Source organism: Hevea brasiliensis, chromosome 9, assembly GCF_030052815.1.
Source record: "Hevea brasiliensis isolate MT/VB/25A 57/8 chromosome 9, ASM3005281v1, whole genome shotgun sequence".
NCBI classification, from domain to species: domain Eukaryota; kingdom Viridiplantae; phylum Streptophyta; class Magnoliopsida; order Malpighiales; family Euphorbiaceae; genus Hevea; species Hevea brasiliensis.
In genome coordinates this window covers 28259447-28281509 of record NC_079501.1, presented here as the reverse complement: position 1 = coordinate 28281509, position 22063 = coordinate 28259447, and the positions used below count along the sequence as shown (strand labels likewise).

The following is a 22063-nucleotide window of genomic DNA, read 5'->3' as shown; positions in this document are numbered from 1 at the left end:
CTTCTGGATATTTAATTGATGCATGCCAATCAAGAGAAATGTGGATTGGCTGAAGATCTCCCATGTTAAGCTTCTCATAGATGGAGAGGGGCATAAGGCTTACACTAGCCCCTAAATCACATAAAGCTTTTACAGAACATGATTCCCCAATGTGGCATGGAATTGAAAAACTCCCTGGATCCTTGAGCTTTGGAGGAAGTTTCCTTTGGAGGATAGCACTGCATTCCTCAGTTAAGGCTACAGTCTCATAATCTTCAAGTCTTCTTTTGTTTGAGAGAATTTCTTTCAAAAACTTAGCATAAGAAGGCATTTGGGAAAGAGCATCGATAAAAGGCACATTTATATATGGCTTCTTCAAAACCTCTAAGAACTTCCCAAATTGCTTATCAAGCTTGGCTTTTTGAAATCTCTGTGGAAAGGGAAGCTGTGGCTTGTAAGGCTCTGGAGGTATATATTTCTCTTCTTTCTCTCCAACCTCCTCTTTACCTTTTCTTGCACTCCCTTTTTGACTCTTTTGTTTTTCATCTCCCTCAAAATCTTCCTCATTTTCTCTCCTTTCAACTTTTTCACTCTTCTCATTATGCACTATTGTACCACTCCTCAGTGTGATGGTATGACATTGCTCCCTTGGATTTTCTGTTTGACTAGGAAGTTTCCCCATAGAATTGGTACTTGATGAGCATGCTTGTTGTGCAATCTGATTTTCCAGCATCCTATTGTGTGTTTGCATTTGTTCCAGCCTTGCTTTCATCTCTCTCAACTCTGCATCACGCTTAGTTTGATTAGCAAGAATTTGTTGTAATAAAGCCTCTGTGGTGGAACTTTGTTCTTGCTGTTTTGGTAAAGGTGCAGGATTTGCATTTTTTTGCTGAAAACTAGGTGGTTGTTGCCTAGGTTGTTGGTATTGATGCCCTTGTTGTTGTGGTGAAAAGTTCTGAGTTGAAGCTTGATTTTGCTGATTCTCCCATGAAAAATTGGGATGATTCCTCCAAGCATATGAAGGATAATCTACTCCACAGCTCATTGTTCCTTCTGCATAAGTAACTTGTTGAGAACTTCCAGAACATGATGATGAACTGACTAGCATACTTAAATCCTCCATTTTCTTAGCAAGGACATTAGTGAGTGCATCAAATTTGGCATTGATCATGTTGAATGGATCAAGCTCATACATTCCAGCAACTTGCCTTTTTTGAGTTGGAGTTGACCCTCTTGGACTACTCCATAGATGACTGTTCTTTGCTATTTTCTCTAATAACTCATAAGCTTCATCTTCATGCTTAATGATGAATTCCCCTCCAGTTTAAGCATCAATGATTCCTCTTATAGCAGGAGTAACATTTGTGTAAAAATTCTGATTTATCATCCATTTAGGAATGGCATGATGTGGACATTGTCTCTCCAATTCCTTCCATCTCATCCATGACTCATAAAGAGTCTCATCTTCTCTTGGTCTAAAAGCAATCATTTGATTCCTCAACTCTTGAGTTTTTCCAGGTGGAAAGTATTGGGCAAGAAATGCATCAGTGAGCTGCTCCCAATTTGTAATTGAGTTGTGAGGTAAAGAATCAAGCCAATCCAATGCTCTATCTTTCAAAGAGAATGGAAACAATTTTAGCCTTGCTGCATCATCAGATACTCCTGGTTGCTTTTGCATGTCACAGATCATAACAAACTTCTTAAGATGAGTATGAGGATTTTCTGAAAGATGACCTCCGAATTGTGAATTCTGAATCATTTGTAGTACTCCAAAATCCATCTTATAACTGTTTGCATCAATTCTTGGTCTTGCTATACTCTCTCTTAAATCATCAAAATGAGGAAATGCGTGATCCATCATACTTCCCTTAAGCACATTAGCATTTACAACTTCTTCACCATGAGCTGCATTTTCATTGTTTTGATCATTTTCAACATTATCACCACCGATTCCAACTCTTTCTTCAGCCATTTCTTGTTCAATTTTAGCTGCTCTCAAAGCTTCTTTTCTTTTTCTGGTTTCTTTCTTGTTGGCTTTACAAAACTTCTTAATTTCAGGGTTGAAAATAAGGATGTGTCACTTGTGCTTCTAGCTCTTCTCATAAAAGATTAAAAGTACCTGAAAAAGAACAAACAAACACAAAATGAAAAGATAACAAAGATAAAACTATAAACAACTAAAATAATTAAGAATTCAATCTTAAACAAACAACTCCCCGGCAACGGCGCCAAAAACTTGATGTGTCCTAACCGCAAGTGCACGGGTCATTCAAGTAGTATAGAAAAAGATATCGTTCCCACGAGGAGTTGTGTTAATGATTGAATTTTTGATATAAAATAAAATATGTTAAAATTGTATTTTAATCAAATTAATAAAAGAAATTTAGGAATTTGAAGCATAAGGTATGAAAATGCAAAACTAAATTTAAACAATGACTAATTTAATAATTCGCAAAATAAAGAAATTGATAATAATGAAAATTAATAAAATGAGATTAAACTAAACACTCAAAAGTAAAATTCCAAGCAATAATTGATGAAAGACGATTCTGGAGTTAAGGGTTCATATTTAAGTCATTTTGGGATTTTTCCTAGCTAGCCCAATCCATGAAATTTATGGGTTTAAAGGACATTAATTCTAAAATCCTTTGAAAACTCTTTCGAGTGAGACAAAGAGTGCCTTAATTAACTTAATCCTACTTTCGTGGAGTTAAAATTAACCAAGACCCATTAGGTTTTTTAATCAATCTATTAAAACCCTCTTAACCCTTAGTCTATTTCTAGATCTAAGTTAATTAAGTCCAATTTCTTGATTAACTATCACTTGGTTTTCTCCTTTCGGTGCTTCAACAAAGGATTAAGAACATAACTTAATGGGGCCCTTTATTAAGCATGTGAATAAGCACACAAGAAATGGATTAAACCTCATAAATTCATTAAATTGGGACTAACCTAGTTCAAATCCACAAAAATAACTAAATATTACATCCCTTACTCCAGAATCAAAGTAAAACTACTCACTATCCATAATGCTTACAAGATATATTGAGTTTATATGGAAATAAAGCTTTAATCTAAGCTAAGAAACAATAAACTAAACACTAGAAATGTAGGAAAAATGTAAGAAAAGAAAGGAATCTCCAAATCTGGTTGGAAATGGTATGGAAAATGGATATGACTCTTCAGCTGCTCTTTTGCTCCTCTTCCTTTTTCTGCTCCCCTCCTTCTAAAATGGGAAATTGGGCTATTTATAGCATTTTCTGACATGGAGCCCTAAAATGGTGTGTTTTAGGAGGGATTTTCTGAGGGAATCTTCTGCCAGCTCATTAATGAAATCTTTGTGGGACTGCATAAGTGGACTGCATAAGTCATGCAGTCCCTTATGCAGTTTTCGGCTGGTTTCTGGCTCACTTATGCGAAACTGCATGACCAGGTGCATAGGTTATGCACAATTCCGTAAGATTGCATAAGGGGGCGTGAATCCGCATAAGCCATGTACTCTCCTTATGCACAATTCGGCAGGTATTGGAACAGTGATTTTTCTCCTTATGCAGATCTGCATGGCTTATGCGGCAAGTTATGCGCAATTTGGCCAATGCATATTTCAACTTTGAAACTTGTTTTTGACATCTTTGGTCAGAGATCACTCCTCAATGGCAAAATTTCTTTTTAGTCCTTCCAAAACACCATTTTTCCTACAAAACAAAGTAAAAATTACAAATTAATCCAAAATTGACAATTATGAAAAACTAACTAATTAACTAATGAAATTAGCTAAAAATGACTAATAATCAAATAAAATGGCTATGAAATTAAACCTAAATGATTATGCAAAATGTATGCATCAAATACCCCCAAACTCAAACTTTTGCTTGTCCTCAAGCAAACTTTAAAATGTGATGCAAAATTTTTAGGGGTGCCTTATCCAAAGAGCTATAAAAATTACCTATTAGAGTAACTTAACACACCTTTAGCCATACCAGCAATCCATATACCCATCCTTCAAAATGCAAAGAATTTAATGCAAAATGCATCACCTCTCAATTTCTTCTCTCCCATTCAACCTACAATGCCAAATATTCTCAATCCACACTACGTCGACTATCCTGGATCCATCACATGCCTATCTCCACATATGCCTCTCTCTCGATCCACCATGCTGTTGCATGTCCAAGCCCTGATTCACCTTGGCAGTTGCATATCTAAGCAAATGAGTAATGGGTTTTTGTATTTAATATGAGGTATACAAACTCAAATTTATAGATGTTTGTTTGGATTTACATATTTGAGATTTTGCTTTTGCTCTGTGAAATATAGGGGTGTGCAAACGATCGGTTCGGTTCCGAACCGAATCAATAAAACCAAAAATTAAAAATCAAGAATTTTAAAAACCGAACCAAATCGATCACTAAGAGGGAATCGAACCGACTAAATCGATAAATATCGGTTTGGTTTTAAACCGATCAAACTAAATTTTGTAAGATTTCCTATTTTCAACATTAAATCTCAATAACAAAAATATAAAAAAAAAACTGTCACACCCCGGCTTAGGGGGCCCCAGCTCAAGCCCCTCTATGGGTGGCCTTCTTGCCAGCGTACCCTTCTAGAGGCCGGACCTGCGACTCACAAGGTACTGTCCGCTTTGTGGAATTAAATCCCTTCGCTTCTGCAGAGCTAGGATTCGAACCCTTATCACTCACGGTTTTGCTTCGCCTCTCACCAATTGAACCAATTGAGCACAATTGGAGAGAGGCGAGCCGTGATAAGTGGTTCGAATCTAACTTGGCGGATTTAATTCCACAAAGCGACAAGACTTGAGTCGCAGTCCGCCTCTAGAAGGGCACGCTGCAAGAAGGCCACCCATAGGGGCTTGAGCCTAGCCTGTCTGGGTCTGCATCTTCTAGAGGCCGGGCCTGCAACTCAAATCAGTACTGTCCGCTTTGGTGGAGTTAATCCCTTGGCCCTGCAGAGCTAGGATTCGAACCCATATCACCTCACGGTTTTACTCGCCTCTTACCAATTGAGGATGGGTCAGAAGATGACATACTTGTCACCAACCCTTTAGGTCACCAGATGATTATAGATTATCAACCGAAAAGGATCGTGTTAAAGATAATAGATGGAAATGAGAAGGGGGCTGTATGTGAGATGAAAGAACATGAGTACTGGTTGAAAAAAAAAAAAAAAAAAGAGATAGTCTATTGGGATATAGCGTGGTAACTATGCAATGCTCTTGATGTTTGTCTTTGTAAGTCAGATTCTGATGCGACTTGGGACTATTGTGTAGAGCTACGTATTTCCAATAGTAAATCGAGATAAGGATAAGATTGTAGAACTAGGATTAATAAGACAGACTAAAAAAAAACAAAGTAAAGTATTATAACACAAAAAGGTGAAAAGACAAGGAGATAGCGGTCCCTTGATTAATTACACTGTGTAAATTTCGAGGACGAAATTTTATTTAGAGGGGAAGAATTGTAACGTCCTCACCAAAGGTAGTCCGTACATTTTACTGTTCTGATGACTAATGTCTGTACGGACAATAAAAATGTCTGGAACTACACTTAAACTATAGTGAGGAGGCATAAATTAATGAAATAAATATTAAAAAAATATAGGAAAAATTTTGAGAAATAAAATAAAATTTAGAGAATTTATTTATTTGGTACAAAAATAATAAAAATAACCCGATATGCACCATGAAAGGCATTTTGGTCATTTCACCCCTAGATGTGAATTTTGACATAAATGTCAATTAAAATTTGGAAATAGAATAATTAACATAAATTAATTTTATGAATTTGAAATTGAAAATTGAGAAGAGAAAGAAGAAGAAAAGAAAAGAAAAGAAAAGGAAAGAAAAGAAAAGAAAGGAAATAGATTTATGAAATTTAAAAACAATAAAGTACACATAAATATATATATAAATACCCACAAGAGACAAAACCCACCAACCCTCTTCTTCTTCCTCTTCTCTCTCCCTCCTTGCCGTCTCCCTTAGTGTCTCCCTCCCTCCATTTTTGTTCTTCTTAAAGCTTGATTTTCCAAGCTTTCTCCTCCCCAAAACCCATAGACCCCTTCACAAAAAATTAAGCCCACACCATAAGGAAGCTTTAGATACCCATTAGAAGAAGAAAGATTAAAGTTTGAAGTGGGTCACAAGAGGTTAGTGCACTAATCCCTCTTCTTCTCTTTATTAAACATGAAAAGCATGTTTAGCTAAGCATAAATACCATTAAAACAAAAAGAAAATCTAGAGGAAAGAACCCTTGAATTTTTGGCAGCTATGGAACTTGAAATTTATTGCTTTTAAGTGATGAAAAATGGTTCCATGAGAATGTGTAATTAGTTGAAATGTTTGGGTGTTTGATTGTGTAAATTTGAAACTTTGAAAATTAGGGTTTGTGTAAATGTTGAGGACTTTGTGTAAAATGTTGAAATTGATCTATTGGGATGAGATTGTTGCTTATAGAAGTGTATTGCATGCAAATTGAAGTAAGGAAGTTGGAGGAGGTTGAGTTTTGGAAGTGTCAATTTTCTGCAGGTTGTGTTTGTTGAGGGCAGTGTACATTTTAGGCCATAAATAAAATTATGTGACCCCAATTGGTATGAGGCCAATTGGAGGTGAAACTAGACCCAAAATAGCCCATTTTCCATGAAGAAACCATGCCCAAATTCTGTCCAAAACTTGACCTAAATACTGTCCAAATTCGGATTTCCCTGAAACTGCCAACCCAGAAAATGACCAAATGAACAGTACGTGTTCATTTGGTCATAACTCTCTCTATACTGGTCCAAATGACCTAAAATTTTACCCATGGAAAGTTTAGACATAGGGCTACACTTTTCATGAAGACCACTTAACCCAGTTTTGCCTTTAACCAATTCAAATTGTTAGCACAAGTTGGGTCATTGAAACTGCCAACCCAGAAAATGTCCCAAAATACTATTCCTTTGGTATTTTGATCATAACTTGAGTTCTATAACCTCAAACTCAGTGATTCAAAAACTGAAATTCAAGTTTAAACATAGAAGAGCAATTGTTATGAAGGAATTGTGACTAAATAAACATCCCAACCTAGTCAAATTCCTAGATAAATATAACACATCAACATGAACCTAAAGAAAGGTTCATGGGAAAAATGCTATATAGGATAATTAAAATACTCATAAGGAAAATTTAATATTAAAAATGATATGAATATGTAAATTAGGACTAATGTCCTATTAATATGAAATTTATGATACCAATGAATAGTACTAGAAAATAGTAATAGTGAATAGTGCTAAATTAATTAAAAATATTTAATTGCCCATAGTATATCTACACTTCTTTATTTAGTTGGATAAATTGATATACCAATTAGGGACTACAGATAGCAGTACTGCCTACCGAGAAAATCATGAACTGACAATATATGTCTGGTATGATTGTTCTACAGGCTATATGCCTACTTTATTTACGGCTTTACAAGCTCGACAATGTCTCGTGCGATACCGCCTCGTGCGGCAGGATGTATCTGAGGTAGACATATGGCTGTCTAACCCGTATACTCCCGTGTATCCAGCTTTTATAATTTGTTATAGGATTCTTGGGCATTGATAATAATTAATTAATACTGAATATACAATAAGTAAACAGGAAAGACCCCAATAATTTTAATTGATTCCAAAGTGTAAAAAAATGTAAAAGACCCAGAATTTATGATTTGTAAATATTATTTCAATTGTTTAATTATTATTATTATAAATTATGCACCACTAAGCGTTATGCTTAGCGCGTTGGTTTTCCATCGCGTAGGTACTGAAGATCAGCAGCCGCCACAGTAGTATTCGGACAGAGTTTCGACCAGATCTGCCACCGATCAGAGTCACCTCATCAGTCTTTTGTATTTTGGTAGGGCCCATATGTAGCCTAGTATTTTGGTTCATTATGTCTAGTCATTATGTAATTACTAGTTTATGATGTATTTTATTTTGGACTTGAAATGAAAACTTATAATTTATTATCTATGAATTTCAATATGAATGCAATAGATGACACTTCATTTTGAGATCTCATAAATAGTTACGAATGATATGATAAAAGAGAATATGATATGGAAATATGTGAGATGACTATGAATATGTTAACAGGTGATAGTAGAACCCGCCAGATGCTAATAAAACAGAGGAGGATCTGTTCGGGTCTCCACAAAACTAAGATAAAAAAAAAAAAAAAAATTTCTACACGTAAATTACCTGATTTAAAGGACATTAAAATTTACAATAGACATGACAAGACAAGATAGGGTGCTCCGGCACCGAATGTGGCACTTCTTGCTCGGCTATATAATAGACGGGTAAGGGGCGTCACACTGCCAATCCAGAAATTATCCAAAATACTGTTCCTTTGGTATGCTTGACCAGTTTTGGCAAAAATACCATAACTTGGTCTCCAAAGGTGCAAATTGAGTGAAACTAGTGCCAAAAGTTTTATAAGACATAGCACAATAATTTTTATGTTTTGACCAAGCTCTAGAAACCATTGTATCCTAGGGAAAATATTAGCCAAAGTTAGAAATTAAAATCTGGAAAATGTTAAGTTGAACCCAGAATGCCATTTGATACCCGTGTGTTCATTTAGCCATAACTCCCACTAGGAAATTCCATTTAAGATGTGCCAATATGATTTGGAAACATGATACTTAGGGCTATAACATTGATTTAGACACCTTTGCCAAATTCTAAGTGTAAAGACCCTAAAAAGAGGGTTAAACATACTGCCCTGAAGTTGGTTATTGCCCTTATAGGACTGAGAGTCCAGGTTAATACACTGACTATAACTCACAATACCAAGATTGAAAAATTATGAAATTGTACCTGGGAGTCCCTAAGACATAGAGGAACATATCTTGTGAAGGAACATAAGTCTAAAAATGACCATAAAATGATCAAATGACTGGTCAAAATTTATTGGCTAGGAATTGTAAATTCTGGACAGCTTAGAGGCAAAGGGACCTGTTATGGTATTTTGACCATAACTTGAGTTTTATAATCCCAAATTCAGTGATTCAAAAACTAAAATTGAAGTTTAAACATAGAGGAGTAATTGTTATGAAGGAAGTTTGACTAAATAGACATCCTAACCTAGTCAAATTCCTAGATAAAGATAACACACCAACATGAACCTAAAGAAAGGTTCATGGGAAAAATGCTATATATGATAATTAAAATACTCATAAGGATAATTAAATATTAAAAATGATATGAATATGTAAATTGGGACTAATGTCCTATTAATATGAAATTAATGGTACCAATAAACAGTACCAAAAAATAGTAACAGTGAATAGTACTAAAATAATTAAAAATGTTTAATTGCCCATAGTATACCTAGACTTATTTATTTAGTTTGGATAAATTGGTATACCAATTAGGGACTACAGATAGCAGTACTGCCTACCAAGAAAATCATGAACTGATAATATATGTCTGGTATGATTGTTCTACAGGCTATATGCCTAATTACTGGCCATTGTGCCTACTTTATTTCTGGCTTTACAAGCCTGACAGCGGGTCTCGTGCCAGACAGTTGGCCTTGTGCCTAACAGATATATACTGGATAGACATACGGCTGTCTAACCAGTAAACACCCGTGCATCCAGCTTTTATAATTTGTTATAGGTTTCTTGGGCATTGATAAAAATTAATTAAGACTTAAAATACAATAAGTAATCATAAAAGATCCCGATAATATTAATTGCTTCCAAAGAGCAATAAAAAAGTAAAAGACCCAGAAATTATGATTTGCAGATATTATTTCAATTGTTAAATTATTATTATTATAAATTATGCACCACTAAGCGTTATGCTTAGCGCGTTGGCTTTCCATCGCGTAGGTACTGGAGATCAGTCCCAGTAGCCGCAGCAGCAGCAGCAGCAGTAGTAGTGCTCACACAGAGACCAATCAGATCTGCCAATGTTTACTAGTCACCTCTACAGTTGTATTTTGGTAGGGCCCATATATAGACTAGTATTTTGGTTTATTATGTTTAGTCATGATGTAATTACTAGTTTATGATATATTTCATTTTGTACTTGAAATTAAACTTGAGATTGAAATGAAAACTTGTAATTTATTATCTATGAATTTCCATATGAATGCAATAAATGATACTTCATTTTGAGATCTCATAAATAGTTGTGAATGATATGATAAAAGAGAATATGATATGGAAAAATGTGAGATAACTATGAATATGTTAACAGGTGATAGTGGAACCCGGCAGATACTAATAAAACAGGGGAGGCTCTGTCCGGGTCTCCACAGAAATAAGTCATAAAAAAAAAATTTCTACACATAGAATACATGTTTTAAATGACATCAAAAGTTTACAATAGATATGATAAAACAAGATAGGGTGCTCCGGCACCGAATGTGGCACTTCTTGCTCGGCTATATAGTAGACGAGTAAGGGGCGTCACAATGTTGTTGCATGTCCAAGCCTTTGATTCACCTTGGCAGCTGTATACCTAAGCAAATGAGTAATGGGTTCTTGTATTTAATTTGATGTATACATATTTATAAACTCAAATTTATAGATGTTTGTTTGGATTTACAGATTTGAGATTTTGCTTTTTCTTTGTGAAATGTATTGATGATTTAAGATTTGTATTTGATTTGAGTTTGAGATTTGAGATCCGTTGCATGTTGTAATTTTTGCTTTGCATTGTAATGTGGACAAGAGAAAGTGCCCTAAGAACCAATTGATCAAAATAAATTAATTTTTTCAATTTGATTTTATTATTAGTTCTATGCGATTCACAAAAATATACTTTTCGATTCTTCAATTTTTGCAGTTTGTTTTGTTTGGAATTGAAATAACTGATTGCATACCTTTGCTATTAACTACAAAACTATCCCTATCATTGTTCAATGTTTCATTACTATATTATTTCAATGTTTTACATCATTCATATTAAGCCCAATAAATTTAATCCATAAAATTTAGTTTTTTTTTATTATTATTTACCCGTGTTTGATAGGATGTGATTAAATTATATGACATTATTTTATTTAACGTAATTATTAAAAGAAAATTTACCATAATAATAATTAGGGGTGTGCAATTCTAATTCTTGTTTAGAGTCGGCTTAGAAATCAGAACCAAATTGAAATTTGGTTTGACTCCAATTCTATTCTTGATGTTTCAATTTCACTTTGATTCTTCATTCTTCAATTTCAATTTTGTTCAATATGATTTCAACTTGGATTTCAATTCTTAAAACAATTTTATTTCCATAAAAAATTATACTTGAATTAGCATTTAAACTTTAAAATTAGTTATTAATTAAAAATATATCATATAATATATATATATATATATATATATATATATATATATATATATATATATATATATATATATATATATTAGCTAGTTTTAAATTATATAATCTTTAACTATAAAATAATAAACTATATAACATAGTAGTAAATATATCATATAATATAACTTTTGGCTATGTTTTAATTATGTAATATTTATTTATAAGATACACAACAGACACAAAACACAATTAGTTGTACCTCCCTAGGGTGAAAACCCAATTCTAACATAATTTGCTATAAGAAAAGCCATTACACTCTGTCATATGCCTTACTCATGTTCTATTTTAATGCAAAATGACATCTGTTGCCCTTAATTTGTTTTTTCATAGGATGAAATATTTCAAAAGCAATGAGGCCATTATCCTTGGCTAATCTTCTTGGCACAAGGGCACTTTGAGGCTCACCAATGATAGAAGGCAAAATTTTTTTGAGCCTGTTTGCAATGGTTTTAGTAATTTGTTTAAAGATTACATTGCATAAGGTTATAGTACAAAGGTCTTTAGGAGTTTCAGAATTTCCTTATTTTAGGAATTAGGACTATAAAGGCTTTATTGATATAGACAGAACGGAAAGGTTATTAAGAACATCCTTAAATGGCAATAGAATAAGGATAATACGGATAATAAGCTCAAGCACATCAAAGTCTCTTGATTGATTCACTAGCTCTATTATCATACGTACGCAACAATCCATCGGTGATTAAACTTTTCTCACCATCGATGAACTCACTGTAAGCACAAAACATTTCATTGGGAAAGGTGTTGATTTGCTCGTCGTTAGATTTGATCGTAGGGTTCATGACAACTACTAGAGCCACGCATTTATTCTCTATTGAGACCTCTATCGCAGTTGGAATCAAATTTCTAAAAAGTTCATTTCACCTTGTTTGATTTGCTCCCTTTGGTTGTCATTTGGGTGCTGGTTTACTTCTGAGGTTTTAAAAACCAGAGTAGATTACGTGAATGCAATAATAAGCAACTCTGTTGAAGTCTCAATTCATTAAATTATAATTTAATTTTGAGATTTGGGGGAATGGTGGTTTATATTATATATATTTTTTAATTTATGTGAGACTTATATTTATTAAGTCATACAAAATGAATTTTTTTATGAGTAATGCAAGCATTTTTAATACCATTAAATATTTTGTCAGTTAAGTGTTAATAATGTGAAATCACATCTTTGAATTGTAACAAAAAATTTCACAAACTCTAAATACTAAAATCACATATTATGTGTACTTTCTTCAATAAATAAAAATCTTAAAAATTACATAAAAATATCTTAACTTTAAAAATATTATATAAAGGTCCCTTATGTCATAATCTCATTATATCTTTAACCAATTCGATATGTGACAGTGTCACATTGTAAAATAAAAAGGTGGGTCTATTTGACATTGTTATTAAAATTACTGTTAAGAAAAATACTTTCTTAAATATATTAGTTATAGAGCACTAAAATTTGATTTAAAAATAAATTTGACATATTTTAATATAAAAATACTAAAATAATAAAATTATTTTTTCCAATGACATTTAAAAGGGTGCTTTTTCTTAATTTTTCATAGAGTAGATGTACATGAAAGTAAAGCTATAGACAAACAGTTGGTCCTCTTAAGGAAGTTAGTTCAGTTCCCAAGCTTCTTTTTGCTCCTTTCACTAAAACTTTGGTTGCCTTCCATTATATTGCATGGCAAAGCAGACTTAATGAGGGCAGCAAAGAGAAGCTTGCGTGAAGCATTCATTTGCATAATGTATTCATAGATACATGTGAGCATATAAGGAGAAAAAAAAATTTCCTGCCATTTTGCTATTTCTTATCTTCGGGATTGAAGCCCTTGTCTTGATCTATGCAACTTTTTGTATCTAACCTAAGATAACATCCATACCCATAATATGGTAAGTTATGTCTCTGTGGAGATTGACAAAAATCAGTTAGCTAAGTCGAAATTCATGCAACTGGGTCTGACCCCAATGGTTAGAACTTACAGGTTTTGAAGTTATGTTGTTATGATTGCTTATATCTTAAGTTCAAGGGGAAATACAAGTAAAAAGCATCAATCATACTCATACGTTGATCGAAGTGGGAATGTCTGTTAGAAATGTTTTTGATGGTTTAGTTTTGCCATAAGACAATCCACCTGATGATAGCCAACAAGAGTATTTGCATAAGGCAAACATTTTTCTGTTAGTGAATGACGGAAATATCGCCAAATGGCTTGTCAAATGAGATTTAACGGTATATATTGTGCTGAGATCATGAGAGATAATTGTCACACACAGTTTTGCTAAATAACTTCATTTTGAAGCACTAATCACTAATGGCCTAAAGCTGATGATCTTTCAATTTCATTGTTGGTGATGATGCAAAATGTGATTGCTGAACTTGTCTGGTTCTTGGGCAATCATGTGTTTTGAACTCTTTAATTAACAAACATTGGATCAACCCCACTTGGTCCTTGTTGCTGAGCCTACATCAGGTATTTTTTTGTCTTTAAAAATAAAGTAAAATAAGAAACAAAATTCACCATTGTGTTATTAATTTGGTGGCCAATAATAATATCTAGAAAAAAAAGAAACTTGGACACATGAGATGAGATGTGTTGGAAAAATTATACAATGAAATCGATGTGCATATAATGATTTCATTATAACTGTTTATTGTGGTGGGTTCCATCATAATTAATGATTATAATTAAACCATTGTGTATACAATGGTTTCACCAAATAAAAATTCAATGTGTTGCTAGAAAGACACAAGGCATCAGCCAAAACCTAAAACCCGAAACCAAGAGAAGAGGGCAAAGCTTGACTGGCAGAATAGATATGTATGATATGATATGGCTTAAATCATGAGATTTTGGGCAATAAAATACCTACCTCTACCAGCAATCATTCAATTTTCATTATTCAATTTTCATTTGTCTAAAATATTAAAATTGAATGCAACTATTATAAGTTCAAACTCATATAAAAATAAGCTTATAAATTATAAATTAAATATTTGTATTTAGATTTATGCAATCTATTTACATACTTTAATTAATTTTGCATACATCTCAAAATAAATATTCAAAGGATATTTGACTTAGCTTATGAAAATTTAGTACTTATATACTAATTTAAACTTATAAGCATTTGAAATCTTAAGTAGTTATGTATTTGATTAAAGTACTTATAAGTGACTGATAAGCAGTTAATATGTTTGATAAAAAATAACTTATAAGCATACATATTATAAAAGTGACAAAAAATGATATTAAATGAGATTTATAATGAAGGTTTAAAAATTAAAAGAGAATAATATAGTAAAATATTTAATTAAACTATTTATAAACACAGAACTTGTAAGTATCAAAATAAAAAGTTTATTTTTTTTTCTACTTATAAGTTTAATTTATAAGTTTAAAAATTATTATAAATAGTTAATGTACTTATAAGTGACTGATAAGCAGTTAATGTGTTTGATAAAAAATAACTTATAAGCATATATATTATAAAAGTGACAAAAAACGATATTAAATGAGATTTATAATAAAAGTTTAAAAATTAAAAGAGAATAATATAATAAAATATTTAATTAAACTAATTTATAAACACAGAACTTATAAATATCAAAATAAAAAATTTATTTTTTTTCATTTATATTTTTATTTATAAATATAATTTAAAAATTTAAAAATTATTATAAATGAATAGTTATAAGCTGATTAAACTAATTTATAAATTAAGATAAATATTTTATTAATTTAATAATTATGAGACAAAGTCATCAAAATTTAGACATTCTCTGTATTTCTGTATATTGTTTTTTTCCTATTAGAATATTGCGATTCAGATGCATCTGAAAATCTAAACGCCACATACAGAAATGGTACCTGTTATACCTAACCTAAATCTAAACATTATTTTTTATTATATACAATATTTTAATATTAAGTATTTAGAATCATCTCTTCATCACCGACAATTGTCGTCTTATTATCACAATAATTAAGTTAGGTATAACTTTGCACGTGGAAAATATATGTCGTTGTAGCCCAATGAACCCAACATGAATGATGGAAGATTGCATCTGTGATACATATGTCTTCATGCACTTGAGTAGATGGAGATGGTAGTGACATAAGATGGTGGACGTGGATCTCCTTCTCATGTCTTATCAAACCAAACCCATATCCTATCACCTCTTATCTTCCTTTGATTATTGCACATTCATCCATATTTAGTATTTCTCTGTTGATTTTGTGTAATATACCAAATGTAGAAAATAATGTTTTTTTTTTCTATATAAATAAACAATGAATTAATTTTATGCAATAAACAAAATCTCAAAATGATAAGAATTTATTTTCATAATTTAAGATTAATAATAATATCTTAAACTTCTTATCTTATTTATGTATTTAAAAAATTAATTTTTAATTTTTAATTAAATAAATCCAAACATTTATATTAATCACTGATTGTATTCAGGACTTAAATTTATAATTTTTTGGCTCTACTTAAATGGGTATGACTCTTCTAATGGGATGGTTGAAATTAAACATTAATTGATAGGGCTTTTAAGCGGGATTACTTATGGGCAACGATAACATTTCAAGCAGCTAAAGCTTATTGGTTCTCTTCATTCGATACTTGATTCGGTTGGACTGAGAAATTCAAGTAGCTCATGTGTACTTGAGATTCTGCTCTCGTCATTGTAATAAAAAAATGGATTTTTTTAGGTTAAGAAGGCTTATTTAGTTTAATTGGATAATTAATAATTGTGTTATTTGATAAAATATTACTAAATTGTTACTATTAATATTTTTTAAATGATAAAAAAGATATAATTTATTTTAAAATGTATTTATTATCTATTTGATTTTAATTATTAGATGTAGCTAATAATTAATAATTATTTATGATAAATAATTGTAATTTATATATTCAAAGTGTTTAATAAAATTATATCTAATTATTGTTGTTAATATTATATATATATATATAATTTATTATTCAACATACAAAAGAATTAAAAACATAATTCTAAAAAATATAATTATTCTTTAATGTATATGCTTATATTTAATTTTATCATTTAAAAATAAATATTATAACTAGTTTAATTATTATTTATAATATTTTTATATTTGTCTAATATTTCTAATAATGATAAATAATTTATTGATACAAAAATTAATTTAAAGATAAAAATTTTATAATTAATAAATTTGAAAAATAATATAATTTAAATAACAAATAAATTCAAATTAGCTTCTAACTTACAAGAAAAAAAACTTAAAAAAAAATAAAACTGATGGAATCAACAGTTGACTAAGACTAAAATTGCTTGTTAGCAGTTGATTCATAAATTTACCAAACACATATAGAGTACGTGCTAGCTGTTGGGTATGAAACAACTATCAATTACCCCAAAACGGTAAACTAAATACTACCTTAATATATATTATATTACTTTTAAAAAAATAGTAAATTAAAATTAATTAAAAAAAATCTATTTTTATATATTTTTAGTAACTCAAATTTTCTTGCTTATAATTACGAATATCATTATTATTTCAATCATTATTTATATAATTTTATTATATAAAAAATAATCTTAAACAATTATTATTTTGTTATTAATAACCTTAATAAAAGTATGTTAGTCTCAGTAAAAAATAAAATAAAAAACAACTATTAACTAACATGAAAAAAGACATATTTAGTTTAACTAACATGAAAAATGACATATTTAGTTTAACTGTTTGTGATGGGAGAGTAATTTATAATTGTTATGATAGCTGATGGTTAATAATTGTTAATCATTTAACTAGAATAATACAAGTCTATTACCACTAATATGTCAAATTATCAATAAAAAGGTATAATTTAATATTTTTAAGTTAAGTATTGACAGACTTTTATCACCTTTCTTTAGAAACTCTTCTCTTTTCTCATCCTTCATCATTTTTTTCTTTTTTTTTTTAGATATTCTTTTTGAGTGAGCATGTGAGTTTTCTTATCATGACTACCCCAAATTATTATTTTTTGTTTCTTTTTATTATTTTTTTTTATAATAAACTCTCAAATATGTAGTCGTTTGGAATATATTTGAGTTAGCTTCTCAAATCTGTATTGATTAGGAATATAATAAATTCTCCCCAATATTGAGCTCTTGCTCTTTCTGTTAATACTAGGGGCCCTTGTCTACCATTAGTGGGTGTTGCAGCAATTTAAAATATAGTATGGACCATTGCACTTTTTTTGTTAAACACTTTCGATTCTCAAGTATAGATAATCATCTTCTATCACTGGAATCTGATAATGCAACATATTCCTCTATTAAAGATTAGTCGTTTAAACTCTCCTGCGAGTCACAAAGTATAGCAACTTTATCATAGGCCTAGATCATCTCTGAATAAAAGCTTCCAATGGTCTATGCTGATATATATTTTTTTCTTATTAGAATATTATATTTTACTTACATTACGATGCTTATTAATAATTATAATATTGTACTTTCATTTGACTAGAAGGTGCATGCGTGTGTGCATGATTAATTGCAGAAAAAATCGCTCTAACCTCTTATAACCGATTTTTCGGTTACAATCCACTTCTCTTCTCTCTCTTCCCTCTCTCACCTTCTTTGTCCCTCTCATCTCTCTTAAACTATCAATTTTCTTTGCACCTTTACACACACCTACTCAACTGTTGCCACTACTTGTTCCTCTTTGTTATCCCTTTCCCTTTCCCTCTCCTTCTCACTCATGTTTCCATTCCCAAGAAGCTCACCACTAGACTTTACCCCAATTGGAAATGACAAATCAGAGCAAATCCCATGAGTGTTAGATGCCTCAATTGAAACACCCACCAATTCTATGCAAGTGCTAAATGGGAATCCACCTCCAAAGCTTGAAACAATAATTCATGTCTGGTATTAGAATCCTCCCTAACTGAGTTCTAGTCGCGAGGATTTAAAGTAAGAGTGCCTAAGAATGGCACCAACAAGTAGCCTAGTAAGGAGGCCAAATGATGCATATGACCCATGGATGTCACATATACGAGGAATTGGATGGCACATATACGAGTTCCTTGGTTGCATATGAGGATATCGGCTATGACTCTTATGCTACAATAAAATCTTACACGTGGAGGATGGGCACTGTCTAACTTTAATTTGCAATGCTAAGGAAGCCATGCTAACCTTGAATGGAAGTAGCCTGACTTTCAATTTGTCTGATTCTTATAACATGGTTGCTAGGTCGTTGGTGTGACACCCCTTACCCGTCTATAGTGTAGCCGAGCAAGTTATACCACTCAGTGTATCGGAGCACCAATTTATGTTTCTATTACAATTTATCCTTTTTAATTCATTTATTTTTAATTTTTGATAAATCTGAATTTATCCACAAATTTTATAGAAAATCCGGCAGAGTGCCGGCTGTAAATTGGAAAAACAGTTCTTCTGGACCTGTTTAAAAACACTTCCAATAAAATTTCCAAATCCAAACTCCATTATACACATTTCAAATCAATTTCAAAATCTCAATCTCAAATCACAACACTATTTTCAGAAATTTTTCTTTTCAGTTCACATCATCATTGGAAGCTCATTCATAAATATTTCTCAACATTTCATTTATCAACATACATTATGCAGAAAATTTCAATAATATGAAATTTCATATATTTACATTAATAAATAATTACAAGAGTTTATAGTTACAATCCAAACTAATACAAAATGCAGAATACAAAAGGGCCACCCATAGTCCTAATATCCTACCATATACAGTGCAGATGTGCGGTGACTCTGGACCCTGGATGCAGCTCTGAAGGCTCACCCCGTCTGATGTCTGCTGGGCTCCCCAGCTAGGTCTCCAGTACTTGTGCGTGGCAAAAGCGACGCGCTAAGCAATTCTGCTTAGTGGTGACAATATAAAATAAAATAAAAATAAGTATGCAGAATGTATGTTTACATTTTTTTGGGTAGACTTAATTTCTGATATTATTTGCAGTATTGTTTAATTAAAATTTGATAAAGTTTATTATCATTGCCCGAGTAACCCACACTAGTTGACTGGACTGGATAAACGGGTAACTGGCACTGGATACTAAGTACCTCGGATCATCACATCATCGGTCACATTGTGTCTCCCGGTGTGCAACAGAATAGCTAATAAGCTGTAATAATTATTAGGGTTAAAACCCGAGTGTAACAACTCAAATAACATAGCCAAAGGCTATTATGTCACAGAATGGCATGGAAAGCCATGAAACACAGAATGGCATGAAGCCATATGCAGTACTGCTAACAGAACCCTATTGGCATGCCAAGCTATCCAAACCAATCTTGTTAGGTATAATAGGGCATATTACACTTTTAAATTTCACAATTTTTGAATTTCAAGTTTGAATGTTACTATTCATTTTATTAGTCAACTAAAATGTTGACTTTTGCATAGACAATAGGTACATTGGTTTTAATATCATCAACATACCACATTTTGCATTTTAAACTTGTTGGTATTGGTTGCTAATACCATTTCTAAGCTTAATGCTAATTGGACAGAATTTTCAGTTTTCATGCTTTGTTTTTACTGTTCCATTAGTCATTTTTACAGTGGGAATTTGGCAAACTGATCAACATGAAAGTTGTTTCTTATTTTGTCTAGTTGCATTTCCTTTTTTGAATCACTCCATTTGGAGTTTTGTAACTCTAGTTATGGCCCAAAAACCACAACTGGCCGGATTGAAATTTTGTCCAGAATTTCTGGACTGACCAAATCTACAGTGTTAGGAACAGTGATTGCAACCTACATTTTGAATATGTTCTAGTCATAATTTTTGTTTGGTTTCTTAATGAAAGTTGTTAATCTATATCTCAGCTTGTTGCTGGTAAAATTTCAGGTCAATTGGACCTTTCTACACTGAGTTATGGCCAAATAACCAAACACTGTTCATTTGGTCATTTTTCCTATGTAACACCCTAGGCAAATCCCACATCGGCAAAACACGAGAGAGATGCTGGGTTTATAAGTTGGTGGTTCGTAACCCCGAGTGACGCGTTTTAAAATCGTGAGATCTTCGACCCAGAGTGGACAATATCACTAGTGGGCCGGGCCATTACATTTGTGGTATCAGAGCCGCTCCGCGTGCAACCTTGAGCGATGGTGGGGCAAAACCTCAGCGAGGACGCTGAGTCCTATAAGGGGGGGTGGATTGTAACACCCTAGGCAAATCCCACATCGGCAAAACACGGGAGAGATGCTGGGTTTATAAGTTAGTGGTTCGTAACCCCTAGTGACGCGTTTTAAAACTGTGAGAGCTTCGGCCCAGAGCGGACAATATCACTAGTGGGCCCGGCCATTACAGCCCAGACAGACTGCAGGTCACCCGGATTAGGGCAAACTTTTGGCCAACTTGGTTTGGTTTGCTGGCCATGGTTTCTTCACTAAAGTTATGCCATTATGTGTCTAGTTTCATATTCAATTGGCCTTGCACCAATTGAACCTCTACAATTCAAGTTATTGCTGCCCAAACCTGCCGGACTCATGTCCAATTCTGCAGGTCACCAAGGGCAGCCATACCAAACCCAAATCCCACTACTCAACACACTTCGTTTTTTATTTAAACAGAACCAAATGGTCACTAATTGACCATTAAAGCTTACTTTCACTATTAAATGATCAAGGTCTCAAATTTATGCCCAAACCCTAACCCTAAGTCATGCATTTCCATACCTTCCATTGTCCTAAGCAATGTATTGATGTTAAAGGCAGCCAAATTTCAATTTAACTCTAAGAAATCTTCAAAACTCTGCTAGGTTAAAGGCTGCCCAAAATTTTGGGATGGGCATACACAAGATATTTATCAAATTCTTTGCAATTTTGCACTCAATCTTCCTTATTCAACATGAATTTGAAGAGAAACATAAGTTTAAGTCACTAACCTCTTAGGGAGCTAAGCTTGCAAGAACTCTTTCTTTTTAATTCTTTTTGCTCCCGAAAGCTTCACCAAGATGAAAGAGCAAGTTTTTGTGTTGACAATTAGGGTTTTTGGTGGAAGAAAGCTAGGGAAATTGAGGTTTAGAAGTTTGTTAATGGTGGAGTAAGGAAGGGTATGTGGGACGGCTTGAAGAAGAAGAGAGGGCTGCTGTTTTGTTTTCTAGAATTCTGCCTCCTTTCTTTATTTTTAATGTATTATCATTATCTTGCTTTAATTTGATTGGCCATTGCATTTTTAATTACCTCATGCTTACATAAGCATGAGGTAATAACTCCCATAATTTTCATTTTTTTTTCTTTCATTTCCTATTCATTTTTAAATAATTTTTCATCAATATTTGTTCATATTTTATGTCATATAATTCAATTACATAAATGAACAAGTTAGTCAAAAATCATCTCTAAAGACAAAATGACCAAAATGCCCTCCGTTTGGCTTAACAAGCCAAAATTGTGTGTACCGATAGAAAAAATTTTCTATGTATTTCCTTGGCATTGTAATGCCATAAGAACCTCAATAACCCTTCTCTAGAGTCCTCAAAATTATTTTATAATTTTTCTCTCGGGTCTAGGGTTATTAACGGCATTCACCGTCACTTTCCCTATGGGTTACTCATCCCTAGGGTTTCGACTCATTTAACCTTAGTGTATTTGATTTCTAAAATTTTTTCTTGATTTTTATGAGCATTATTTAGTTTTTTTATAACTCATCA

The 22063-nt window shown here is 32.2% G+C and overlaps 1 non-coding gene across 1 annotated transcript; it reads left to right on the top strand.

Annotated features, from left to right (window-relative positions):
- The first annotated feature begins 1376 nt into the window (after nt 1–1376).
- LOC131183626 (small nucleolar RNA R71) lies at nt 1377–1484 on the top strand. Its single transcript, XR_009151666.1, has one exon. It is a non-coding gene; the product is annotated as a small nucleolar RNA R71 (small nucleolar RNA).
- The last annotated feature ends 20579 nt before the right edge of the window (nt 1485–22063 follow it).